The sequence below is a fragment of the Zingiber officinale genome, chromosome 7B, assembly GCF_018446385.1.
Source record: "Zingiber officinale cultivar Zhangliang chromosome 7B, Zo_v1.1, whole genome shotgun sequence".
Taxonomy (NCBI): Eukaryota; Viridiplantae; Streptophyta; class Magnoliopsida; order Zingiberales; family Zingiberaceae; genus Zingiber; species Zingiber officinale.
In genome coordinates this window covers 38398877-38412147 of record NC_055999.1, presented here as the reverse complement: position 1 = coordinate 38412147, position 13271 = coordinate 38398877, and the positions used below count along the sequence as shown (strand labels likewise).

The 13271-nt window shown below is 36.2% G+C and overlaps 1 protein-coding gene across 1 annotated transcript in view; it reads right to left on the bottom strand.

Moving 5' to 3' along the window:
* The window catches only part of LOC122005687 (BTB/POZ domain-containing protein At5g60050-like), a 30157-nt gene that overhangs the window by 15954 nt on the left and 932 nt on the right, over positions 1-13271 (bottom strand). The gene's annotated exons all lie outside the window — the stretch shown is intronic.

Below are 13271 nucleotides of genomic sequence, written 5' to 3'. Positions count from 1 at the left end.
TTCACGTCTTGCCTTCTGGAGCTTCCATCGACCTTGTCATTGTTGTCGGGTCTTCCTTTGCCAAGAGGTCGCACCTCCGGGACTTCATCCATTGCCAAGTTACACTTGGACTTACGTTGCCAAGACTACATGCTTGGACTTACACCGCCAAGACTCATCCTTGGACTTTCCTCCTTTGCCAAGATCACACTTGGACTTTCCTTGTTGTACGTGTATCCTTCACACTCATAATGCATATCAAATAAAACAATAAACCTTTGCCCAAACATCAAAACTTAGGGTACTCAGATTGCTCTAACAGTATCAACCTCCGTTGCGAACTGTGGTGGAAACTCCTATGGATCTGGTTCTATGGGAGGAGTTCTTGTGAATGGTAGCTACTATTCTAGAGACAACCTTAAGACAAGGCCCTACTCCTCATTTTAAAGGGGAAGCAGGGTCGGAAAAGGTCTCGACCAAAGAGGCGCTTCCACCCGAATCCACTACTCATAGCTCAAGAGCAACTACTTTGGTCCACCATCCGGACAAGCAACTCGTCGACAAGCTGGAGGGATTGTTACTCACGTAGAGGATGGTCGCACGACAAATGCCATTTGCTGAAAACATCCTGAAGGAGGAGTTGCCCCGACACTTCCGACCATTACATATTCATGAGTACAACGACACAGCCGATCCAGACGAGCATCTTTGCCACTATGAGAATGCAACTCTCCTGCATCAATACTCCGAGGGAGTCACATGTCGAGTCTTTCTCACTACACTTATTGGTATTATCTTCAATAGCCAGAGGGGGTATGGATACCTGATCGATGCAACAAGTAGTGGCTCCAGTGTCCAGGATCAACTCCTGGAATAAAAAGCTCAACAACCAGGTTAAAGAGGCCATTAGTTTTTGGTCTTGGTTGTTCCGCCTTTTCAATAGAAAATACTTTTTCCCTTCCTGAATCAATTAGAACATGTACTTCTTCATAAACCTCTTCATCTTCCTCAGGATTTTCAGGGTTGATGTATTCTTTACCTTCCTCCAATTTTCTTAATAAATCTCTGTTCTCTAATTCCAGACGGTCAACCTTAAAATGAAGTTCTTCATTTTCAGTGCATAATTCAAGTGTATTAGCACTGTGGATTCTTACTAGCTCTTCTTTTTCAGCGGCAAATTCCCTTTTAACTGTTTCCATCTGAATTTCTGCTAGTAGTTTGGTACTGGCAATTTCTTGCTTTAATCTTTCAATCTCAGCTGCTGACCATGCTATATAATTTTGCTGTTCTTGCATCAATGTATTTGGAGAAAAGGGGATTGGGACTGACCTTTCTATTGGTATGCTCATGTCAAAATAATTTCTTGTGCACATTCCACATGAAGTTATATGGCAAGTACTGCAGTGCATTCGGTGCTTCTGCATTGTCTCCCTTTTACAGCACGTACATCTCTGGTACGAGGCAGCTATTTCTCCATTGATCTCCCATATATGATTACAGTCATGCTGAGCCTTTGGTATCTTTACCATAGGTTGTCACCCTTCTGTCTTTCCTATCATGTAAGAATATGTTTGTTCTATAAAAACAAATAGGAATTCTTGATTAAGAACAGTGTTCACCTGGTGGTCTTCCCCTTCAGATATACTGAATATAGCATCGGAGATTTCATCTCCTTCTTGTACAGACAATATCTCATAGTCATCAGGGATTTCTAATCCTTCAAATAAAGCCACTCTCTTTGTATTTTTGTATTCTTTAGGGCAATCTCGTGCAAAATGGCCTTCTTCTCCACAGAGGAAACATTTGCACTTCCTGTTTCGCAGTAGATGCTTCTTTTTCTCTACCCTTGCATGTGTCTGATGTGGTTTGCCCTTGTAAGTGGTGGACTTTCTGAGTCCATATTTCTTCTTTGGGTCCTTATAATATCCAGGAATAGGCATTTGATTGCAGAAGGATAAATCTTTCAAAGATCTACTAAAGGCCGCCTTCTTGCATTCCTCCTCTAGATATTTATAAGTAAATATAACTCTAGGATGGACACCCATAGTATTGCCTTGATATTTTTCTTCAAATGCTGCTTTGATTCGGCGACCCAATTCGCCAGGAAGTTTAAGCCAGAATTTTTCAGATAACTCTGGTCCAGTAAACAATCTTCCTGTCTTTGAAGCAAGATGCATATAATCAGTCAGAAATGGAATAATATCTTTTACCTGTTGACAGCTTAATCTTTCCAGATCTCTATATGCTCTATCCTGCATGTCAGTTGATCCCTGGAACGGATCTTCAAGTAAAAATACTCTTCTTATTTGGGAAATAATATTCTGCGTACCATTTCTTCCGTCGCTAGAATTAATTAACTCCTGATACTCGTTTGGATAAGTCATTCGCCATTGAATCCAAGTTAATCTTTCTGTTTCTCCCAGTAAATTTTCAATATAGTCGGCTTTGTCCTGCGTATCTGTAAAATTTTGCAAGGCCACTATATTTTTAGTAACTGCTTCCCATCTTAAGAAGACATCTTCTATCTTGTGTAATTGTGGTGGGAGTGTCAGAATTGCCCCTGTTTGCTGATGAGCTGTAGGTAAATTCCACCATTCATTCTGATCATTATGCTTGAACTTTGTCTTCACTGTAGGTGGGGCTGCTATACTTACGGGTTCATCTTTAGGAGCTCGATTTGGCGGATATCCAACAGGATTCATGGTTGTATCAGCGGGAGGTCGATATGCGGATTCTGCTTGAGAATAGATTTGTTCTTGCAGCTGCTGTAATTGTGGATAATCAGAAACCCAATTATTTGAAAAATCACTATTGCTAGTGCCTGCAGCTACTACTTCTACTACTTCTCCATCACCTTCCGCGAATGGATTGGTAAATTCATCATTAGAAAAATAATGATCTTGAGAAGTCATGTCCTGCAATGCTAAATATTGCAGGTAATCAAGATAATTATTGTCATCTGTATCAGTTTGTACCTCAGTAAGCATGCACAGAAATTGTCCTGAGTTTGAAGATTGTTGTGAGGAGGATGGCATGGCATCAAGTTCTGCTTGTAATTGTCTTCGATAATCTCTTGATGTTCGCAAGCACCTTCGTGTAATAGCAAGACTCCTTTCCATTGAAGGTGGTGCATCTACTAAATTCAGATATGCTTCTTCCTCATAATATCTATGTTGCTCAATTGCATATTGTCTAGCTTTCTTCTGTAATGCTAACAGTTGTTCTTCAGATAAAGGTTGATAGCCTGAAACTCGCTTGACTGGTTGATCAACCTCTTTTCCTTTTTGTGCTTGAATCTCAGGATAGGTTGTAACATAGTCATCATATCCGGCCGCATGCTCTTCATCACTGCAACAGTAATGACAACCTTGGCAAAAAGGATTAGCTTTGTTACTAGAACAAACCTGAGGTTCTTGAGGTGTTTGATTTCCGAAGCCAAATACAAGACCAGATGCAGTATTCTTAGTTGTGGATCCGAAACCAAATGCCCCTCTTTCTGTTGAGCCTAATAGCTCTACTTCCCTAACCATAGGTGAAGTAATCTGCTCTATAATCAGTTGAGCAATGCATTCCTGCTTGTTGAGAAATATATCATCATTAGTCGTGTTATAAGCCATCACTTTAACTTCTCCTCGATAGTCTGAGTCAATAACTCCTCCCATAATAATAATGCCCCTCATTGCTGCACTAGATCCGGGAGCTACTCTTGCATATGTGTTTTGTGGAATTTGAATGCATATTCCTGTTTGTAATAAAGATCTACCAAGAGCAGGTATATCTTGAGCATGAGTGATAGAAATATCATACCCTGCAGCTCCCGGTGTTCGCCTCACAGGAAGTTGTGCAAGTGAATGTATTCTTTTGACAAGTAATTCAGGACCTCTTTCTTCTTCCACAAGAACTGCAATTATATGGCTTGTTAACTCTTCCTCATCTGATTGTATCTCTTCATCCCTTGAGTTGAACTTGGGTGGAGATGATGAGGTCGCCACTTGATATTGATCAAACTGTAGTGAAACACTGCCATCAAGCATGTTTCTTGTGTTTACTTCTGTAGGCTGCATAGGTATATTAACAGTTGACTGTCTTATAACCCAGTTATGTCCTAAGACATCTCTGGTGTTATAACTTCTTCCAGGAAGTGCTCTTACACCATGGCTTGCCAAATAGTCTATCACATTCTGAACTCTGTTATGATGGCTTGTAAAGAGATAAGAAAGAGGAACAGATAAGGATACTCGTGAGTGATGATGAGGCCCACAATGCACACCGAGTTCCGGTACAAGTTCTACTCTGAGAAGTCTTAAGTTTGTAAGTCTTTAGCTATTTCAAGCTTTCTAATTTCCTTTTCTTGTAATTTAGTCCTGTACTTTCTCTTTGGTACATTATCTAAGTTATTTGAAAAGAAGCGTTTCCGCAAACCATTTTGGTATCAGAGCTAAGTTCTTATGGCTGAGTAAAACCCTACTCAGGGTATTCACAGGGGAAAGGTTGGGTATAGTAATATTTTCTGTTATATGTTGTTCTTAAAACAATAAAGAACATCTTTCTTTAAAATTCGGATTAGCGAATTGCAACTGTTGATCAGTTATAGCGAACTCCGAGGGCATGTCTAGCGAATTGCAACTGTTGATCAGTTATAGCGAAAACATGAACTGATATAGTGTTTGAATAACAGAGTTCTAGAATTTATCAAACTAAAGGTTTTGTGGTAATAAGGCGACCGGGGAACGACAAGTGGATTGCAAAAGAACAGGTCCTAACTTGGTCACAAGGCAAGGGATGCCGAGATGTGATAGACTATTTGGCAAGCCATGGTGTAAGAGCACTTCCTGGAAGAAGTTATAACACCAGAGATGTCTTAGGACATAACTGGGTTATAAGACAGTCAACTGTTAATATACCTATGCAGCCTACAGAAGTAAACACAAGAAACATGCTTGATGGCAGTGTTTCACTACAGTTTGATCAATATCAAGTGGCGACCTCATCATCTCCACCCAAGTTCAACTCAAGGGATGAAGAGATACAATCAGATGAGGAAGAGTTAACAAGCCATATAATTGCAGTTCTTGTGGAAGAAGAAAGAGGTCCTGAATTACTTGTCAAAAGAATACATTCACTTGCACAACTTCCTGTGAGGCGAACACCGGGAGCTGCAGGGTATGATATTTCTATCACTCATGCTCAAGATATACCTGCTCTTGGTAGATCTTTATTACAAACAGGAATATGCATTCAAATTCCACAAAACACATATGCAAGAGTAGCTCCCGGATCTAGTGCAGCAATGAGGGGCATTATTATTATGGGAGGAGTTATTGACTCAGACTATCGAGGAGAAGTTAAAGTGATGGCTTATAACACGACTAATGATGATATATTTCTCAACAAGCAGGAATGCATTGCTCAACTGATTATAGAGCAGATTACTTCACCTATGGTTAGGGAAGTAGAGCTATTAGGCTCAACAGAAAGAGGGGCATTTGGTTTCGGATCCACAACTAAGAATACTGCATCTGGTCTTGTATTTGGCTTCGGAAATCAAACACCTCAAGAACCTCAGGTTTGTTCTAGTAACAAAGCTAATCCTTTTTGCCAAGGTTGTCATTACTGTTGCAGTGATGAAGAGCATGCGGCCGGATATGATGACTATGTTACAACCTATCCTGAGATTCAAGCACAAAAAGGAAAAGAGGTTGATCAACCAGTCAAGCGAGTTTCAGGCTATCAACCTTTATCTGAAGAACAACTGTTAGCATTACAGAAGAAAGCTAGACAATATGCAATTGAGCAACATAGATATTATGAGGAAGAAGCATATCTGAATTTAGTAGATGCACCACCTTCAATGGAAAGGAGTCTTGCTATTACACGAAGGTGCTTGCGAACATCAAGAGATTATCGAAGACAATTACAAGCAGAACTTGATGCCATGCCATCCTCCTCACAACAATCTTCAAACTCAGGACAATTTCTGTGCATGCTTACTGAGGTACAAACTGATACAGATGACAATACAGTGAAGACAAAGTTCAAGCATAATGATCAGAATGAATGGTGGAATTTACCTACAGCTCATCAGCAAACAGGGGCAATTCTGACACTCCCACCACAATTACACAAGATAGAAGATGTCTTCTTAAGATGGGAAGCAGTTACTAAAAATATAGTGGTCTTGCAAAATTTACAGATACGCAGGACAAAGCCGACTATATTGAAAATTTACTGGGAGAAACAGAAAGATTAACTTGGATTCAATGGCGAATGGCTTATCCAAACGAGTATCAGGAGTTAATTAATTCTAGCGACGGAAGAAATGGTACGCAGAATATTATTTCGACTTCCCAGACGGTTCAATACTCCCAAGTCAAGATCCATACAGTCTTTCGATGACTTCGCTATGCTATTCTTGCGTCATTTCTCCAGCTTGAAAAGGTACTCACCTACTCCTCTTAGTCTCTTTAATCTCAAGCAAAATCCTTGCACGCTTACATACCTTCTCTTTAATCTTCACTCGAGTCACTTGGGGCATTCCTTTGATCGTACCTTAGATTTTGATGGGCGCCTTCACCAAAACGTTAAAGGATGGAGACAATAAAAAAACACACGTATAGGAGCGGTTTATTAGAAGTATTATTAACACTACTCTTGAAAATCAAACAGAATCAATTTGAACTAAAGCATTTCTATTGCCTTATCTTTTCAGAATAATTTTACAATTGCCCTTGGTGAATAGCTTTAACACCGATTTGATTAAACCACTCTTAATGATACAACTATTAGAAGCAATTTTGAAACTGCTAATATTGGTACTTTTAGCTGCGGTTCTTGTCAAACTTCTAAGTATAGTTTTTAAACCGCTCATATTGAATACTTTTATCAACGTGTTGTGCAAATTACTGCTATAAACTGTTTCTATTGCTCTAATGTTTTAGAATTGGTTTTCAAACTACACTTATTACATAGTTTTAGTGCCAATTTACATAAACCACTATTGTAAACCTCTCTTAATGATACAACTATTAAAAGCAATCTTTAAACTACTTATATTGGGTACTTTTAGTAGTGGTCTGTGTCAAATGCTACTACTAACTGTTTTTAGTAGTGGTCTGTGTCAAATGCTACTACTAACTGTTTTTATTGTTCTAACTTTTAGTAGTAGTCTTTAAACCACCCATATTGAATACTTTCATCAACGTGTTATGTAAACTGCTACTATAAACCGCTTTTACTGCTCTATTATTTTAGAATTGATTTAGAAACTACACCTATTGTGTAGTTTCAGGGTCAATATGTATAAACCACTCCTATTAATATAACTATTAGGAACTATTTGGAACTGCTCATATCAGATAATTTTTGCGGTGGTTTTGTGTAAAATGTTGATGTAAAACATTTTATTGCTTGAACTTCTAGGCACAGTTTACAAACGATTTCTATTAAATACTTTCAATAATGATTTGTGTAAACTGCTGCCATAAATCAACTCTATTACTCTATTTTTTTAAATTAGTTTTGAACTACACCTATTGTGTAGTTTTAACGTCGATTTATATAAATCGTGGCTATAAGTCATTCCTCTTAATATAACTATTAGGAGAAATTATGAGACGGAACATAGTGAATATTTTTAGTAGGAACTTTGTAAAACTTTGCTATATGTATATATATATATATATATAAGGCTGGGCTTGATAGAGACAAAATAGTGTCATATGATCGATCTTTTAAATCCCCAAAATACCCATAATTCTTATAACAATATCTTAAAATACTCATTTCTTTATCTAATAGAATCACCTTAACCATGTGATCATTGCTAAATCAAGATCTTTATGATCTTTATCTCTTGGATAAAAATTAAATTTAAATAAAAGTTTTTTAAAATACAAATCTCAAACTTTGCATACACAATGGTTAGAACTTTTTCTTCAGCTTTTTTTGTTTGACACACCTCTTTAAAAACCTCCTATTAGAGATGCCTAAGCTCATCAACTTATTGATGAGCATGGAAATTTCAGACTAAGAAATTATACTGATGCCTAGTGGAACTCAATTGTAGAACTTAGATTCATTTATTTTTTTTAAATAAAAAGTTATTAACAGGTACAGAGGTTCATTCATAACAAGGGGAAGGTAAAGAATGCAATGATGATCAATGAGACTTAATTTAAGATCTTGAGGTCCATCAACGACTTTTGAAAAAAAAAAAATTGACGAACATAAAGGACTTCAAAAGTAAAAAAAATGAGCATTGGGAGAATAGGGAGAATGCAAGGGCATAGAAACACAATAAGACTCAATTTAAAACCTTCAAATTCATCAATGTCTTTGGAGTAAAAAGTATCATTTGAATAAAAAAAGTCATTAATGTATTTGAAGGTCTAAAAAAAATAAGCAAATTAAAGAATATAAAAGAGGTTAACAGACTCAACTAAAATTTTTTAAATCTATTAATGATTATTGAGTAAAAAATTATTATTTATAAGCATAGAGGTGTTAGATTAAGTGAATTTGTGCATGAGAAGAATAAAGGCAGCTTAAAGAATGCAAAGGAGTGTGATACGATCCAATTTGAGACCTTAGGTTCATAAATAATTTTTGACAAAATTGTTAGTGGCCACATAGACATTAAAAAGTAGGAAAATTAGATATAAAAAGAATGGTTTAATAAATTATGGGTATTTAAACTGTTCAAACCCTCCTAACCAATCAAAATCCTCCCAACCGAAATCAAGTTCAACAATCCTCATCGATAGCTCCTCCACCAATCACAACAAAGCACATGGATTGCGTGCTTTCCCAAATCAAAATCGGCTGTTAGATTCACATTAGTACCAAACGAAATCATCCTGATCTTCCACTATATATACATGCTCCATAATTTCCCATTTTTTCATTCTATCTCATTAGTTGGAGCTTCCATCCTCCTAAAAACCCTAACTTGCCTTATTCCATCTCCGATCCATGACATAAATAGACATAAAGAGCAACATCCCTAATTGATGATTTAAAACATAATATTTACATGGTTCAACCAAAAGATTTCATGTGTTAGTAAAAGAACACAAGTTATAAAGAAAGCAAGCTCTCTTTATAGTTTTAAGCAAAGTGGTAAATAATGACAGGATAAATTTAATATGGTTTTATTATCAAATGATATTAGGATAAATAAATTTGATAAATGCATCTATAATAGAATTTTTTTTTGAAGGAAAGAAGTTGCTGCATGCTTGTATATCAATGGCATATTTAATTCAGAAACTATTTTAGATAAAAATTAATGAAACTAAATTTATTTTGTCTAATAATGTTAGCATAAATGAGTTAAGAGAAGTCAATGACATACTTGATCATAAAAGATAGAAATAATATTTTGTCTAATTATGTTAACATTGTTATCTTAAGAAAGAAATAATATCATATTGAATTAATCTTATTGTATTGAGTAAACGCTTAAAAAAGATGATTTTTATGATTGTGCACAGTTTAGTACTTCAATTGATTCAACACTGAAAACTACTAATATATAGTGGTAAAAATAATATATTAGAAAAGCATGCAAGTTCATTAGTTGTTTGATGGATACCACGAGATACAAGGTTGAATATTATATCTACAGTGGAAAAGTTAGTGGATATACAAGACATATCTATTGAATGCAATCAATAGGGTTAGAAAATGCATAGGAGGGACAATGGACTACAGCATAGTACATGGCAGGTTTCCAACATTGCTATAACAGTACCTAAATGTAACTTGGATAACAAATCTCGAGGATCATTTCACCCATTAGTAAGTGGATTTTCAACCTTGGTGAGGAGGCATGTCTTTAGGCTCCAAGAAGCACATGTTTATTATGAATTAGACCATGAGATTGGAATTTGTGGAGTCGTTAACCATAGAAATGGAAACAGAATGGTTTAAGGGACTTATTCAATAAAAAGTCTACATATATTGATTAAAACACCTATATAAGACACTTTGTTTTGTAACGTATATGGAAGTAAGGCCTCATTTAGCCCCTAACTCGGAAAACTAGAATTATTCAACTATGCAGTGCACTTAATTCAGGATGTTTTATTATTCTTTAAACAAAACTTTGGTGGATTTGCTGACAGAGGGTCTTGTAAGAAGTAATATCCAAAAGATGTGGGATGTGTCTAAAGCCTCCTAACTAATTTGTCAAATGATGGAAACTTACTAGAGCAATGAAAACATCAATGTTTTAAGTTTAATAACTAACAATAATATAAATATAAAATGTGAATTCAGCACCAAGTTATTATCCCAAGGGTAAGTTATTGCTAACCAAAGGCTACCTATAGTAAATATTTTTAAAATTGTTTCCTACGAGTGAAGGAAATAGATAGGAATAAAAAAGGGTAGAGAAAAAACTTATAGAAAAAATATTTCCCTCGTTTTGGTTTCTTTGAGGGTATGAAAAGGAGATAAATTTTAAATTTCAAAACTTTATTTGTTAAAAGATAAACAAATAAATAAAAATATATTACAAAAGAAAACAATTTTAAAGTTTTAAAGTCTGGATTTGAATTTCATTGTAAGTGAAACTAGTTTATCATCCAAATCAAAAGCAATTAGAGAAAACCTAGGGAAAATTTTCACTAGCCTTTTCTTTCCCTCTCATTTTCAGCCAAAAGAAACGGAGTGAAAGTGCCACTAGAGAAATCTTTATCTCACCTTATCTGTATCTATGTTTCCTTCCCTTGTAGAAAACACACCTTTAGTATATGAATGCGAGAGTGTGATCCTCCAAAGGATTCAAGTGTAAGATCCTAACAGTCAAATATGGGCATACAACCATAAGAGTGTTGAGTAGTACTTTGAGCACGGAATTGTCCTTTGTGAGTTCTCTCAAGTTAGACATAACAAAGCCAGTTCAAATTGTCTACTATGCAATTTAAATTTCATGCCATTAAGATTACCTGCTAAAGCTTAAACCGCGGAACATTTATCGGTACATGAATGATAAACAAGCTCGCCTAATGTCTGAAAATATATTGTCAAAAAAATCATTTGAAAAATGGTGGTAAACTGCTGGATATTTTTTTCAAGACTTAAAGTTTCATAAATGGTTTTCAAAGAATTAGAGATGGAAAAAGATGACTCGTACAAAAATTAGAGATAGAAGAAGAGGACTCGTACAAAACTTTAGTCTCATGTCAATCTTTTGAGGGAGATATAGTCATTTAATTATTGTTATGTCTATAACAAATGACTTTTAAAAGAGTTTTTGTAGGAGCCATGTGGTGGAATTATATAGGTCATATGTAAACCAGATGAGTAGATTCATGTGCAACACATGCATGATGATCTAGTGCATGGCAACTCATATAAGCGCATATATACAATGACCGCAAACATAGTGCCCATAAGACACACACACACATGGCATGTATAATGCACACAAGGCACAATAAGGTGTATAATAGACACAATATGACACTTTGTTAGTGCAGTTTACATATATGTATCATTTCATTAGAGTGCATATTAGATTTATATAAAATATCGCTCTCCATCTACGCCACCGTGCAAGACAAAGGATTCACTAATAGATTGCACAAGTGGCTCTCAATCAACTGATCTAAGCAAACTAGCATACCCTAATAGTTTCAAGCAAACCAAGGTAGTGACCATTGGATTTTCTGGGTCATTGATTTGAAGTTTTCAAAGGACGTGGTGCACAAAATATTGGAAAAGAATCACTTATGTATATAGATGGTTATGGTACCCAATAATTGAGAATCCTCGGAAGTTGCCGACCCCCTTCAACATCCATGTGGTTACCCATATATATCTATGGATTTTACCGATCTCAATTGGGTATCAGTAGGTGCACTGCTTGTTTATCATCCAAATCGGTATTAAAATAGGTATAGGTTTGTGTGATACCTAAAAATCCAAGTACTTGACCCATTGTCATCCCTACTTGAGTTCAATTAGAATCAAGAAATTCCCAAAAAAAGTCACCTCTCTATAGTATATAGTAGCTTCTTTCTCCCTATAGACAAAATCTAACCACTAGATTTGTGCACTCTAGCAGGCAAACTTTAGGTACATTGACGCTAATTTGATGGACCAAGGGCTCTTCCTTGCTAGAGCTAGTTATAGAACAACATCAATTTAATCATATCTTAGAAGAATTTTAATGAAGATGGATTGAGCGAGGGTGATTTATGCTTAAGGGGAGCAACTACACACTTTAAGATCGATGATTGCTAAATTCTGAATGAACTAGTCTCAAAGGCACCAAAATTAACACCACGTTGAACAAACTCAACATTAACTACTAGCCCATCTCTTCCAGTTTCATAGTGCCTAAATTAGATGGTTGGTTTTGAAAGGACTAGCATTGGCATCTTTCTTGGGAGGACATCCTCTATTGGATCACTTCAAATTGCAAGAAGAATTGCCTAACAAAGCTGTCTATTGCATTAAAGTCGAATCAAGACCCACATAAAAAAAAAATGTCACAGGATCTATAAGTGACTCCACTGAGTTCGTGGCATCTAATAATTCAACATATATTTTGATTTTCCCTTGTAAAAGGATAATTGGCTCTCACAATTCCATCTCCATCCACCAAAACTATAGGAAATGATTAAAAAAAAGTAGGCATATGACATTTAAAAGCTCACACCCTTCTTTATCTCTAAAGACAAGGTGCCCTAAATGGAGCATCGTAGAAAACCATTAACTGAACCCCAGGGTAGTCTAGATCAAGTCTTGCATTCAAGTGGAAAATCATCCAGATTGATCAGAATATATCAAAACATGCGCAACTGTTGAAGATGCCTCATGTCAAGGTTCACTACACAAACAAGTTTTGCCTTTCCAACAAAAAATCCTTGATCTAATGCCTTGATCAACTATTCACTCAGATTCCACATTTGTGTTTCAGTTTTTCTCAGATACTTCAGCATGCTTGTTTGTCATCACTGACGAGCGCATGTCTTCACGTACTAACCCTCTTCTCCTACTAGCTGTTGATAAACTCAGGTTATGTGGAGTAAACGATCTCATGCTACTTAAACTTTCGATCAAGCTGCTACACAACGCAGAGTGCCACCATCAAGATTCATCTGTAAGTTGGCAGGGACTTGGCGGTGGATGAAACCACTGGGATTTCATATGGGTTATGGGTATTACTTGGCACACAAAAATAAACGGGCAATAAATGACACCTTGCACTATGCAGAGCAATGTTGCATTGTGATTTTCCTTAAAGGAAAGCGTTAATCGTTGTTCATCTACACCAACCAAGA